This window comes from Hakea prostrata, chromosome 11, assembly GCF_041222555.1.
Source record: "Hakea prostrata isolate BN-2017 chromosome 11, UWA_Hpros_2, whole genome shotgun sequence".
Taxonomy (NCBI): domain Eukaryota; kingdom Viridiplantae; phylum Streptophyta; class Magnoliopsida; order Proteales; family Proteaceae; genus Hakea; species Hakea prostrata.
The window spans coordinates 24,676,432-24,689,559 of NC_142610.1; positions in this window are offsets into that span (position 1 = coordinate 24,676,432).

The following is a 13,128-nucleotide window of genomic DNA, read 5'->3' on the forward strand; positions in this document are numbered from 1 at the left end:
GATGAGGAGTGAATACATACATTCATACAACTTCATGTATTCAACTTAGGATCCTAGTCTTTACCAATTTTTTTAATTAAAAAATAAAGGTAATTTTTTCCAAACTCAATTGGCTATAAAAAACTATCATATAAGGACAATGATTGATCAAATTTAATTGACTTAAAGATGACTTTCAATTTGGGGAAAGTTGCAATCACGCGTTCTGAAAACCTATCTTGATAATGAAAGAAAACAACAGCCATGGTTCATTTCCCAACCATTAGGATCTCACTGGAAAAAGGTTATGAAGTTCATAGTACTTTTGCAAAGGATTTAATGAATAACTAGGTACCAAATCACCAACCTACACATATAGCTAAGCTTTCTTATATCATTCACCAACTCTAACAATAATAGTTGAATGCTTTTAGACTTGTTTCAGCACAGATTACAAATAAATATTCTATATACCAAATCCTGATGGAATCGAACCATCATCCCCTAGATAATATCTAGGTGCTCTCCCAGTTGAGCTAAGGATTCACCTAAAAAATCAAATATGTGAGAACTCTCTTAAGTTTTATAATGGAATTTCAATTTTAACACCACCGTTCACCCACGTACTCAGAAAATTGACCAAAAATCTTTACCTCAAATGATGAACTGATAACTTGAGTGAAGTCTATGATCTCATATTCAAACCATATAATTGTATTTATAGTAAGTCAATTACATATGAGAACCTCTTAAGTTTTAGAATGGAATTTCAATTTTAACACCACTGTTCACACACGTACTCAGAAAATTTACCAAAAGTCTTTACCTCAAATGATGAACTATTAACTTGAGTGAAGTCCATGATCTCATATTCAAACCATATAATTGTATTTACAGTAAGTCAATTACATAATACATATGAAACTATGATACTATATGCCACCTCAGACCCTAACACCACCTCATACCCTAATGCCACCTCATACCCTACGCCACCACATACCCTAACGCCACCACATACCCTAAGCCACCTCATACCCTACGCCACCTCATACCCTAACGCCACCACATACCCTAACGCCACCTCATACCCTAAGCCACCTCATACCCTACGCCACCTCATACCCTAACGCCACCACATACCCTAACGCCACCTCATACCCTAAGCCACCTCATACCCTACACCACCTCATACCCTACGCCACCTCATACCCTACACCACCTCATACCCTACGCCACCTCATACCCTACACCACCTCATACCCTAAGCCCTACGCCACCTCATACCCTAAGCCACCTCATACCCTAAGCCCTACGCCACCTCATACCCTCGGGCACCCTACAAACCGCCGGCAGCCCCAACACAGCCGGCCGCCCGAACACCGCCGGCACCCCAAAACCACCTTCATGGCGCCGGAAGCCCAACCCAAGAAGCCGGCCGCCAACAACCGGAACCCCAAAACCACATTCATGGCGCCGGAAGCCCAACCCAAGAACCCAGCCGCCAGCAACCGGAACCCCAAAACCACCTTCATGGCGCCGGAAGCCCAACCCAAGAAGCCGGCCGCCAGCAACCGGAACCCAAAACCACCTTCAGGGCGCCGGAACCCCAACCCAAGAAGCCGGCAGCCGGAACAACGTCTAATCTGGACCCCCGCCGACGGTCCACATTTCACCATATTTATAAAGATGGCGATACAGCATCTTCCATGTTGGACAGCAGCCCTATACTTTCTTTCAGCTCTTGGGACTTCTCTTGAGGTGGTCCTGCAACTTCACATCAAAGATGCTGTAAAGTACCAAAAGGCTTCCAAACATGGACCTGTAACGAGTTCGGTTAACTTCAGCTGCATCGCCATCTTTACTTAATTTGCACCCAATTTGATGGGAGTTCCAACTGCGTTCATAAGCCCAGAATTGTTGAATACCTAAATCTGAACCTTGCTGTTTTGGTTTTAGATTCAAGTTCCAAAAGTCTAAGGTTATGGGAAATTATGGTTTCAATTTCTAGGGTTTCTACAGGGTAACCATGCTAGGGTTGAGGTCAAGTACTAGATGGGAGAGGAGAGGTTGTGTTTCTAGAAAGCAAAGGGATTTGGTGGAGGGAATTAGGAGATATGGGATTCTAGGGTTTTGGGGAAGAAGACAATATGCCGCAGGAAATAGAGGGGAAATAGTAGGGTGTGATGGGGAAATATTAAGGATGGGCACTTACTAAATTTAGGAGGTTAGGGATGAAGAGTTGCTGAAGAAAAACACCAAACCAAGCTGTCGCAGGACCCTCCTCTGCTAGAGAATCCAAGAAGCTCTACCTCTGCTGTAACTCTCTCTGCAATATTTTTTTCATCAAAAACTCCTTTATTATTGTGTACTCATAGCCTTTTATTGGATGACTCCTACTAGGACATATCTTCAAAACAAAATCTAAAGAGGACTTCAATTCTAAATATAACTTCAATTTAAAATATAGGACTGCTAGAAAATTACTGACCATATTTAGGCTTCGCTGGCTTGAATAGGTCTGCCCCTTAATTACAGGAATACCCCTACAGCCAAAACCCTAAACACGAGTGACTTACATGTTACGCTAAGCATATCTAGCCATACAAGTGGCAATGTTAAAACCATCAAATTGTAAAAACTTGTTTACCAAAAAAAAAATTGTAAAAACTTATTCAAAAATTACTTAACGTGTGGAACAATGAAAATGGTACGACTAATAGACTCCCAAACCCTAAACCCCAAAATTCAAAACCCTAAACCCTAAACCCTAATGACCAAATTGCCCTTTATGACTAAAAAGGCCAAAATACCTTGTAAGACCAAATCACCTAAAATGTCCTTTATGTCCAAAATACCCTTTATACTAAAAAAAAAAATCAAATTGTAACTCATGAGCAAAATCCCCTTTCGGATCAAATCACCTAAATGTCCTAAATGATGAAAATACCATCTAGGACCTGACCCAAAATGTTGTTTATGACGGAAATGACCCGAGTAAAATTCCAAACTGTCTCATACGAGCAAACTACCCTACGTGACCAAAATACTCTTTATGCCAAAATGACTAAATTATCCCTGAATGACCAAAATACCCTTTATGCCAAAATGACCAAATTATCCCTAAATGACCAAAACGTGCTTATGCCCTAATGACCAAAATAACCTTCCTGTCTATAACTTTCAAAATGACCAAAATACCCTTTATGCCAAAATGACAAAAATGTACTTATGCCCTAATGACCTAAATTACCTTCTTGCCCAGAACATTCAAAATGAACAGAATGCCCTTCATCCTAATGACCAAATTGTCTTTTATGACTAAAAACGCCAAAATACCTTGTAATACCAAATCACCTAAAATGTCCTGTATGTCCAACATACCCTTTATACTAAAAAAAAATCAAATTATACCTCGTGAGAAAAATCCCCTTCCGGATCAAATCATATCATACTACTATATAAAAGGAAAATCTCCAACACTTGTGGCATGTATTTTCTTAGACCAAAATATCCCTCCTAAATAAACATGAACCTTCTCAAAAAAACCCGAAATCAAACGACCGCACCCCTTCCAGCTCTTCATACCCATCCAATCCCACAATATCATACAACTATATAAATCATATCATACAATTATTAAATTTAAAAAGACAAACACAATTTATGTTCTTTTCTTTTAGTTGACTATAATAATATCCATCCGGTTACCAAAAATAAAATAATATCCATCCCTATTGTAAAGTACCTTTTCGATAGATATTATAGCCCTTTCATTTCTTTCTACCAGAAAAATTGTCTAATTACTTGATTTCCAAAACCACGTCTCAGGATAAAATAGATAAGAAAAACCATACATCTTCACCCGACTTTTCGTCCACCATACATCCCCATATGGATATACATAGTTCCCAAATATCATAAGATTCATAACCTTTCAAATACATATTATAGCTGTTTAAATCATAGTAAAACTTGAACCGGTAAGCGTGAGTCGCTCTACCAACCGACGTCACCTTGAAGCCATCAACCCAACGCCCCGTTACTATCCAACGTTCTAATGAGGTTTTAGCGTCGATCAAACCTCATCCGACGGACTGGTTCTTGAATTCTGTCATTACTACGGCCACCGATTTGTCGATAATCAATCATTTGTATCCCCATCTAATTGCTAACCTTACTAGATTTACTTTGGAATGCGAGTTCGGCATCCGTTGGAATTGTATGGTGGCAAGCTCATGATGATATAGTCCAGCGGCAAGCTCTTGACGATATACACAATGGTGAAGGACACCACAACTAGATGATCCAACAAACCAAGGAGAAGGGCCAATTCTATAGGAATCAGCAGAAGCAAGCGTATTGAGTCTGTGACGGATGAAACGGCATAGACGTCGTCATCGACCATGCCAAAGAAGCTGAGCACCTCTTCACTGTTGAGAACCCCATCCCGAACCTACTCATCGACGTGTAACTACTTCAAATCGTTTCTTCCATTCAACCAGGAACTTTCTGCCAGGGAGGCTAGGTTGCCTTATGCTACCCTCATTTCTGTCGTCACAGTGGCCATCGTGAGTTATTGACTGAGTTTAATTTGCTTCCCTAAAACTCCCAATTGCTTAATATTAATCTCATTCAATTAGTTATAATCTTTCAACTACACCAATCTGCTTTTGAAGTGGAGACGTGAAACATTGTTTCATAATTTAATTTTGTTGGTTTGTACTTCGATTAGCCTCCAAAATTACAGGCGGAAGAACGCGGGGAGTGGGATAGGGGGTTGGTATTAACTTTAACTAATGTCACTAAAAAATGATATTTATCTTGAAGAACATTTAATGTTAGTTTACCCCCCCCTAAAACTTTAAACGGTGTTCATTGAACAGATCCTGATTTTAAATTGTTGGCTTGGTTGAGATTCATGTTTTGATTGGTAATGCTTAGATCATAAACTTCTGAAATTGGGATGCTACACGTATACCCATTGAATTTTAAACAAAGACGATGAAGATGTTGGTGTGGAGTTTGTTAGCAAATGTTATTCCTCAATAGATGAGAAATTAACTTTTATAGTAACTATTGCCTTTCAGTTGATTCTGGATGCTTCAACGGTCAGGAGTCGTCTCTACTTGTGAATGTCCACAAACGGGAAAGTTTACAATAAATTAATCTCTAAACAAACATTGGAGCCTGGGAGGTATTTACAATTTTCTGTTATATGTTTTCCTTATGTTCTGACAGGGTGACCCAAGTTTCCATCTATTTGGCCTTTTAATGTATAGGTGCTACTACGGTAAGGGCACTCAAGTCAGTACTTCAACATTCTACCCAAAAAAAAAAAAATTCAGTACTTTAAGGGATCGATTCTGCCGTCTTCTGAAGGGTAAGGAATGTCAACTTACTTCTCTGTCCAGATTATTGGGCAAATCGTTGGATTATATTCAAATTTATGATGAAACTATAAAGATACTGAAGATTTACAGTCTATGTTTCCAGATAAAAGTTGAACTCATCCATGAAATCCCTTTCATACATGCCTCCCTACGCTGTTGTGTTCCTTCATCCTACATCACTTTTGACAGAGGAAAATATGGTAGGGATCACGCTAGCACTTGTTAGGGATGATTTTAAAATCATTTGGTATATTGTCTTCACTTATGCACTTGCACACCAGTGCGCTTACTCTCTACGTATGCTCCAATGGTGAGAGTAAAATACATTGCTTATTTCTATGAAATCTTATTTGTTCTATTAATAGGTTCATGTGAATCCATTTTAGAATTTCTAAGTTCTGCAAATTGAGTATTTAAGTTAGTATTGACTATTACCACCTTCTGACATTTTCTTCTCTGATGATTTGGCAAGTTTCTGGTTTACATTCAGCTTTCTGAACAGTGAGAAATGGGGGAAAATCTCTATAATGAATAAAACACACTCCCTAGATATTAAAGAAAAATGAAAGAGACTTAAAAAAAAATGATGGGACAGAAGAATTATTGAATTGGAATTACATGTGTTTATTCAAAAACTTTCCAAGATTGTGGAGAAAAACAATTAAAGAGACAATTAAACAATGATGGGATAAAACAATATATTACACGTGTTCATTAAAAAACTCCCCATATATTTCACAACCTTGTGAAAAAAACAATTATCGGACGCTAGAGATAGCACATAGGTGAAATGAAATAAATAAGAAGAACCTTTACCACAAACTGAAAATGAAGGGCTTAAATTTAGACGAAGGGAAAAAAGAAAAAACAACAACTAAACAATGATGTCAGAAAAGGCAAAAGAAATGCAGGCACTAACTTTTATTAGGTTGTAAAATTAAAGTTTGGACTGTTTATTTGTCAAGGTAGAAGTATGTGCTTTCTTCACAATTCTTCACCACATATCAGCTAGCACTTCTAAGAAAAACATGAAATGTCTCTGGGAAGAAGGAAAAAAAAAAACCAATATTTTGTCTGCCAAATATTTAAACTATAATTAGAAAAAAGACATACAAAACGTCAAAACCTACGTACATTTGCACTTACTATTGTACCAGTCACCTAAAATGTCCTAAATGATGAAAATACCATCTAGGACCAAATGACCCAAAATGTTGTTTATGACTGAAATGACCCAAGTAAAATTCCAAACTGTCTCATTGGAGCAAACTACCCTAGATGACCATAATACCCTTTTTGCCAAAATGACCAAAATACACTCAATGTAAACCTCTTGAAAGAGTGAACAGAATAAAATCTACAGACAAATGGGGAAAAGAAAGTATGATTTATGGGTTTCCCTGCTTTCTTATCCTCCCTAAGGATGCAACTGCTACGGGCACCAAAATGATTTTCTTCCGTGAGACCTTCTCTTACATGGGTGCTCCAGAAGGAGATGCTTTGAAGGTCGTAGAGAGTTTAGATGGCCCCATCATGCAAGGATACGGTGCTCTTGCTAGGTCAATATCCAGTAACTTTTAATCTACGCTTGAGGTTTTCGAGTTCTGTTTTGCTTGCAAGCGATTGTAGTGTCAATTGATTGTGTCTCTGATTCGCTTGTCAAAAGCTCGAATAAACGGAGTTAAAAATCAGGGATTATCGACGGTGAGGCAGTCCGTCGGATAGAAAGGAATAGGGTTTGATTTTGTGAATTTCTAAACTACGAAACCATTCAAGAAAAAAAAAAAAAAAAAAAATTGTATTTACATTGATGCCCCCGCACTTTTAATCCTAGCCGTTGGATCTTTCTTTTTAGGTTTTGTGGAATCTGCACCGTTAGCCGCAAATAAAAATCCTGGTGAGAAGACATCATTTCAAGTATATGGGTGTTTGTGCTGCAGGCAAAGAGAGGAGAGGGAGAGAGAAAGTTTTGTTTTTTTTTGAGTATCGACTCTCATTGTGTTTAATTTCAAGAGTCAATTCAATTGTTTCTGGGTAACCGTGTGCGTGTGTGTCTTCCTGATGGCTCCCTCAATCTTTTTAGCATTTCCCTGCAAAGGCAAAAGGGTCTTCTTCTCTCTTCTTTTCCCCATCAGTCTATTCATCTTTAATCTTCATCACTGACCTTCTCTCTCTTCTCTCCACTCGCTGAGTCAATCACGTACAGAGTATGTATAAGTATAAGTTCTACTCACAAAAATAAATTTAATCATTACAGTGGTCTCTTTCCACTCATTAAAAAAATAAAATCAAAAAGCTTCAACCCAATGGCTCGTTTCCCTTTTTCCGTCTCTTTCTTTGATTTTTTTTTTCAGCAATCTCAAACAAGATCGTTTCCATTTTTATTTTTCAACAATCCGTTTCGATTTTTTCTTTTACCGATCTGACTAACAAAACACCACAAGAAATAAAAAATAAAAGTAGATTTAGAGTCGGTGGAGGAAAAGACAAAAACAAAAAACAAAAAACAAAAAACACCTTTTTTTTTTTTTTTTTTTTTTTTATCGAATAGAATATGTACCGTAGAAATTTCTACAAGAAAAGAAACCTTAACAATATTAAACAGCTTAGAATTATTTTTATGTGGCCACCTTAAGTGGGGTAAAACTAGTGGGAAAAATTATTAGTGATTCTCTCATGATTTTAAATTTTGAAAGTCAAATCTTAATAAGGTGTAATGACTATAATGCCCCTCTCTTATTCAATCCCTAGGTAGGTGAAAAAAATCTTCCTTCGCTCATTTTCTTCATACACCTCGTCGAAAACCGCCCACCACTTCCCCCTGCCACCTTCTCCCCCTATCGGAAATTAGGCTTTTAGGTTTAGGATTTAAGTTTGGATTACATACTCTTGTTTTGTAGTCCATCTCAATACATAAACTAACTCCATTAATGGTGATGATGAGCAAGCTATGGGGATGCACAATGGAACCCCATAAGAAAATCACAACATATTGTTCATTACACTTGTAAGGGACGAATCAAGTTGGAAGCCTTCCTTTTCCATATATTGTACATTGTTGGCCTACAAGTATGAACCAACTGAACCCCTCCTTCAACAACAAAACCCAAATTTGATAGAAATAAAAACTGAGAGAGGAAGATAGAAAGTTACATTGAAAATGCAAACAAGAAAACAAATATCACATTTCCTATAACTTATGTCAAGAATAAAAAAAAATTAAATATGTGTACATTCTTAATAGTGATTGTACCAAAAAAAACTGATTTATTTATGTAAAAAGTAGAGGAATTCAAAATCAATATCTAATGAATTAGGTTTAAGTAGTAGTTGGAGTTCAATGTTCTACGGGCCCAACAAGTACATTGAACGTATGTTGGTTATGAAAAACTGGATGGAGAAAACCAAGCTTATAATCATTGCCTATAAACTATTATGAGAAATCTCAGTTGGTAACAACCACTTAACACCTTAAGAGGTTAAGCTTTGCATTTATAGCCACACACGTGGCATGTTAAAACCATCAAATATATATATAAAACAATTAAAATGACACGACTAACAAGACATTTAGACAATTAAAATATTACTTAACGTGTGAAACAATTAAAATGACACGACTAACAAGACATTTACACAATTAAAATATTACTTAACGTGTGAAACAATTAAAATGACACGACTAACAAGACATTTAGACAATTAAAATATTACTTAACGTGTGAAACAATTAAAATGACACGACTTACAAGACTCTTAGACAATTAAAATATTACTTAACATGAAAGTCACATGACTTGTTACTTGTTTGAAACCCGAAACCCGAAACCCGAAACCCGAAACCCCCGAAACCCTCTATGGTGACGGGTAGTTGGAGCAATATCCCCTCCTGCACTTCTTTTGGTCCCTTCCTTCCTCTCAGTGAAGGAACCTGGGTTTAGACGATTCAAGCTGTTGCTGCTCTCTGATTCATTGTCATTGTTACTAGCCCCATTTGTCTTTGTACCACTGGCTCTGCTATCTAAATCCTCACGGTTCTCACCATATTGTTTGTCCTCAGTTCCAGATAAATTCACCGACTCCATGTTGTCCAAGTTCATGTATGAACAAGTCATCAAAAGCTTCCCCTTCAGATTTTCTCTCCACCATTCCCTATCCCAGTCCGTTTCCCTTTTCACTAACTGAGCAGGCTTACCAGCTGCCTACTATTTCCGTTACCAAAACCAAAAGCAAAAAGCTTACGATCAAACCCTAGAACATCAAAAACCAAAACTCACAGAATGTCTAATCAAGAAAACCAAACCACAACATTACATTCAGGATTCACAAACCAGAATATACACCATTCGGTTCCTCAATCCTCAAACGCCATAACACTAAAATGTTCTGGGAAGGGGATAAACATACACAGTTCGTACCTCGCCAACAAGAAGTACTACGCCATTACAGTCTTAACCAGAGCATGACCACTGTAAGCTACCTTAAATTCTCCGCCGAGTTCAGAACCGATTCAACCGAAAATAAAAAATTCGTCGAACAAAGAATAGAATCGCTTACTTCACCAGTTACTTAAGAAGCCTCATTACATAAACCTCTAACCCATAGCCACCTCATACCCTAAACCCCAACACCACCGCCGGCAACCCCAACACCACCGCCGGCACCCCTACAACACCGCCGGCACCCCCACATCGCCGGCATCCCTTCAACACCGCTGGCGGCCCCAACACCGCCGGAACACCTAAAAAACCACCTTCAAGACCCGCCGGAACCCAAAACCCAACACCACCTTCAAACTTAAACCACCAAATTTTGAACCCCTGTAGTCAATCACCTTCAAACTTAAACCACCAAAATTCGAAACTACTCACTTCTGAGTGAGGATTTTAGCCCGCTTGAGCCCTGAAAACTGAAAAAACTCATCCCAAGCAAAGATGGAGCTTGGGAACACAAAGACTCCTCGTCCAGGCACCGGAAAGATCCAGAATCACTCGAATACAAACTGTTGGTGTGACACGAGCCATTTTCACTTCCACATCCACTACATATTCCTGTCCCTGAAATTCTGATGGTGCACAAACCGCAGAGAAGTCATTGACCATCTGATCAGCATCCTTTCCTTTTGGACCAACCACTTTCTTCAGATGATTAATGGGGTAGTTCCAGCCTGTAACTTCCATGGCAAGTCTGTACATAAAGATTGTGATGGATTCAAGCAGAAATAGAGAAGCTTGAGAACACAATCTATGTTCACCTTGACAACTCAAGTCTGTACAAATACCCAAACGCAAACAAGAAGCAAATTTTCAGTCAGGATAAAACCACCGCCCACGTTTGTGGTCTTAAAAAAACAGAGAGCTTCAAAAGTCAGGCAGAAGAGAGAGAGAGAAACCTGGATCCTGAGAAGCCTGAAGTCTTCATCTTTAGTCATTTCTTCAGTTGTCTGCTTAGGATCTATCACTCTACGCAAAAAGAGGAAAAAGAAGAGAACTATGGTGGTGAAAAGGGTTGGGTAGGAAGCTCTTGAACAGATTCTTCTTCCCCAGTTGTTCTTATCAGCAAAAAACCAACCAAACCCACATGGGTTCTTTAGGTACAAATCAATTAAAAACTCCTGAATAAAAGAAAAATACAGCTTCACTAAGCAGGCTGCCAAGTACAAAACAACACCAAAACAAAAGTGAAAAAAATTTCAAAATAAGAAACACGACACAGTGGCCAGTGGGGGAGAAGAGAGATAAGAGGACATAAGTGAAAAATATTTCAAAATCGACTTTCGATTTAACCCTTCTTCCTGGTGCGGAGTGAAGAGAAGAGGAAACGCAGGTCATGGTCCGAAAGTCGAAACCCTAGAGAAGTGAAGAACGAATGACTCTCTCTGTCCTCTGGTTCTTCGAAGTGAGTTAAGTTAAGTCATAAGTGGTTACATATTATAAATTTACCGATTTAACCCTAGTGGTTGATTTCAACATCAGTTTTTCCGGTTTAGGATTATTAAATCATAAATTCTGATTTAAAGGTCAATTTATGACTAAAATCGCCAAAATGCCTTAAATGACCATATTACACATAATACCCTTTATAATCAAATATTCAAATTGTCCCTTACGACTAAATCACATAAAATGTCCAAAATACCCTTTATACCAAAAATTTCAAATTGTCCCTCGTGAGTAAAATTGCCTTTTGGATCAAAACACCTAAAATGTCGTAAATGACCAAAATACCCTCTAAGACCAAATGACCCAAAATGTTGTTTATGACTTAAATGTCCAAAGTAAAATCCAAAATGTCGAATATGAGCAACTATCCTAGATGACCAAGATACCCTTTAAGCCAAAATGACCAAATTATCCCTAAACGGCCAAAACGTGCTTATGCCCTAATGACCAAAATAATCTTCCTACCTAGAACATTCAAAATGACCAGAATACCCTTTATGCCCACATTGACTAAATTATCCTTAAACGAATACCCAAATGACCAAAATAATGGGCCCATAACATTCAAAACGACCAGAATACCCTTCATGCCCAGAATGACCAAATTATCCCTAATGACCAAAATAACCTTCTTTGAATAACATTATTCATTGAAGCATAAAACCTATGTAGATGTGAGCAAGAAAAGGAAACCAAAATCTATAAAGAATCCCACCAATGAATCAAAAAGGGAAAACTAGAAAACAAAAGCATAAATTACCTAAAGGAATTCAATTAAAGCTATTATTTCTATGAAAAGTTATTTTTGTTGTTTTTTTATGAATCGTTTCATTCTCTCAAAAGTCTTTTATGAATTATTGGCGTTCATGTATCACTTCATATGCTCTCCATCAATATTCTTACATCCACTTAGCCGTGGTGAGAAGACACCATTTCAAGTATATGGGTGTTTGTGCTGCGTGTAAAGAGGGGAGAGGGAGAGAGAAAGAAAGTTTTGTTTTTCTTGGGTATCGTAGACTCTCATTGTGTTTCTGGGTAACCGTGTGCGTGTGTGTCTTCGTGATGGATGCCTCAATCTTTTTAACATTTCCCTGCAAAGTGGTCGGCAAAAGGGTCTTCTTCTCTCTTCTTTTCCCCATCAATCTATTCATCTTTAATCTTCATCACTGACCTTCTCTCTCTTCTCTCCACTCACTGAGTCAATCACGTACAAAGTATGTATAAGTATAAGCTCTACTCACAAAAATAAAGTAATCATTACAGTGGTCTCTTTCCACTCATTAAAAAAATAAAATAAGAAAGCTTCAAACCAATGGCTCGTTTCCCTTTTTCCATCTCTTTCTTTGTTTTTTTTTGTTTGTTTTTTTTTTTTTTCAACAATCTCAAACAAGATCGTTTCCATTTTTATTTTTCAACGATCCGTTTCGATTTTTTATTTTACCGATCCGACTAACAAAACACCACAAGAAATAAAAATTAAAAGTAGATTTAGAATCGGTGGAGGAAAAGACAAAAACAAAAAACAATAAAAACACCTTTTTTTTCTTCTTTTTTTTCATCGAATAGAATAGGTACCGTAGAAATTTCTACAAGAAAAGAAACCTTAACAATATTAAATAGCTTAGAATTATTTTTATGTGGCCACCTTAAGTGGGGTAAAACTAGTGGAAAAAATTATTAGTGATTCTCTCATGATTTTAAATTTTGAAAGTCGAATCTTAATAAGGTGTAATGACTATAATGTCCCTCTCTTACCCAATCTCTAGGTAGGTGAAAAGATTCTTCCTTCACTCATTTTCTTCATACACCTTGTC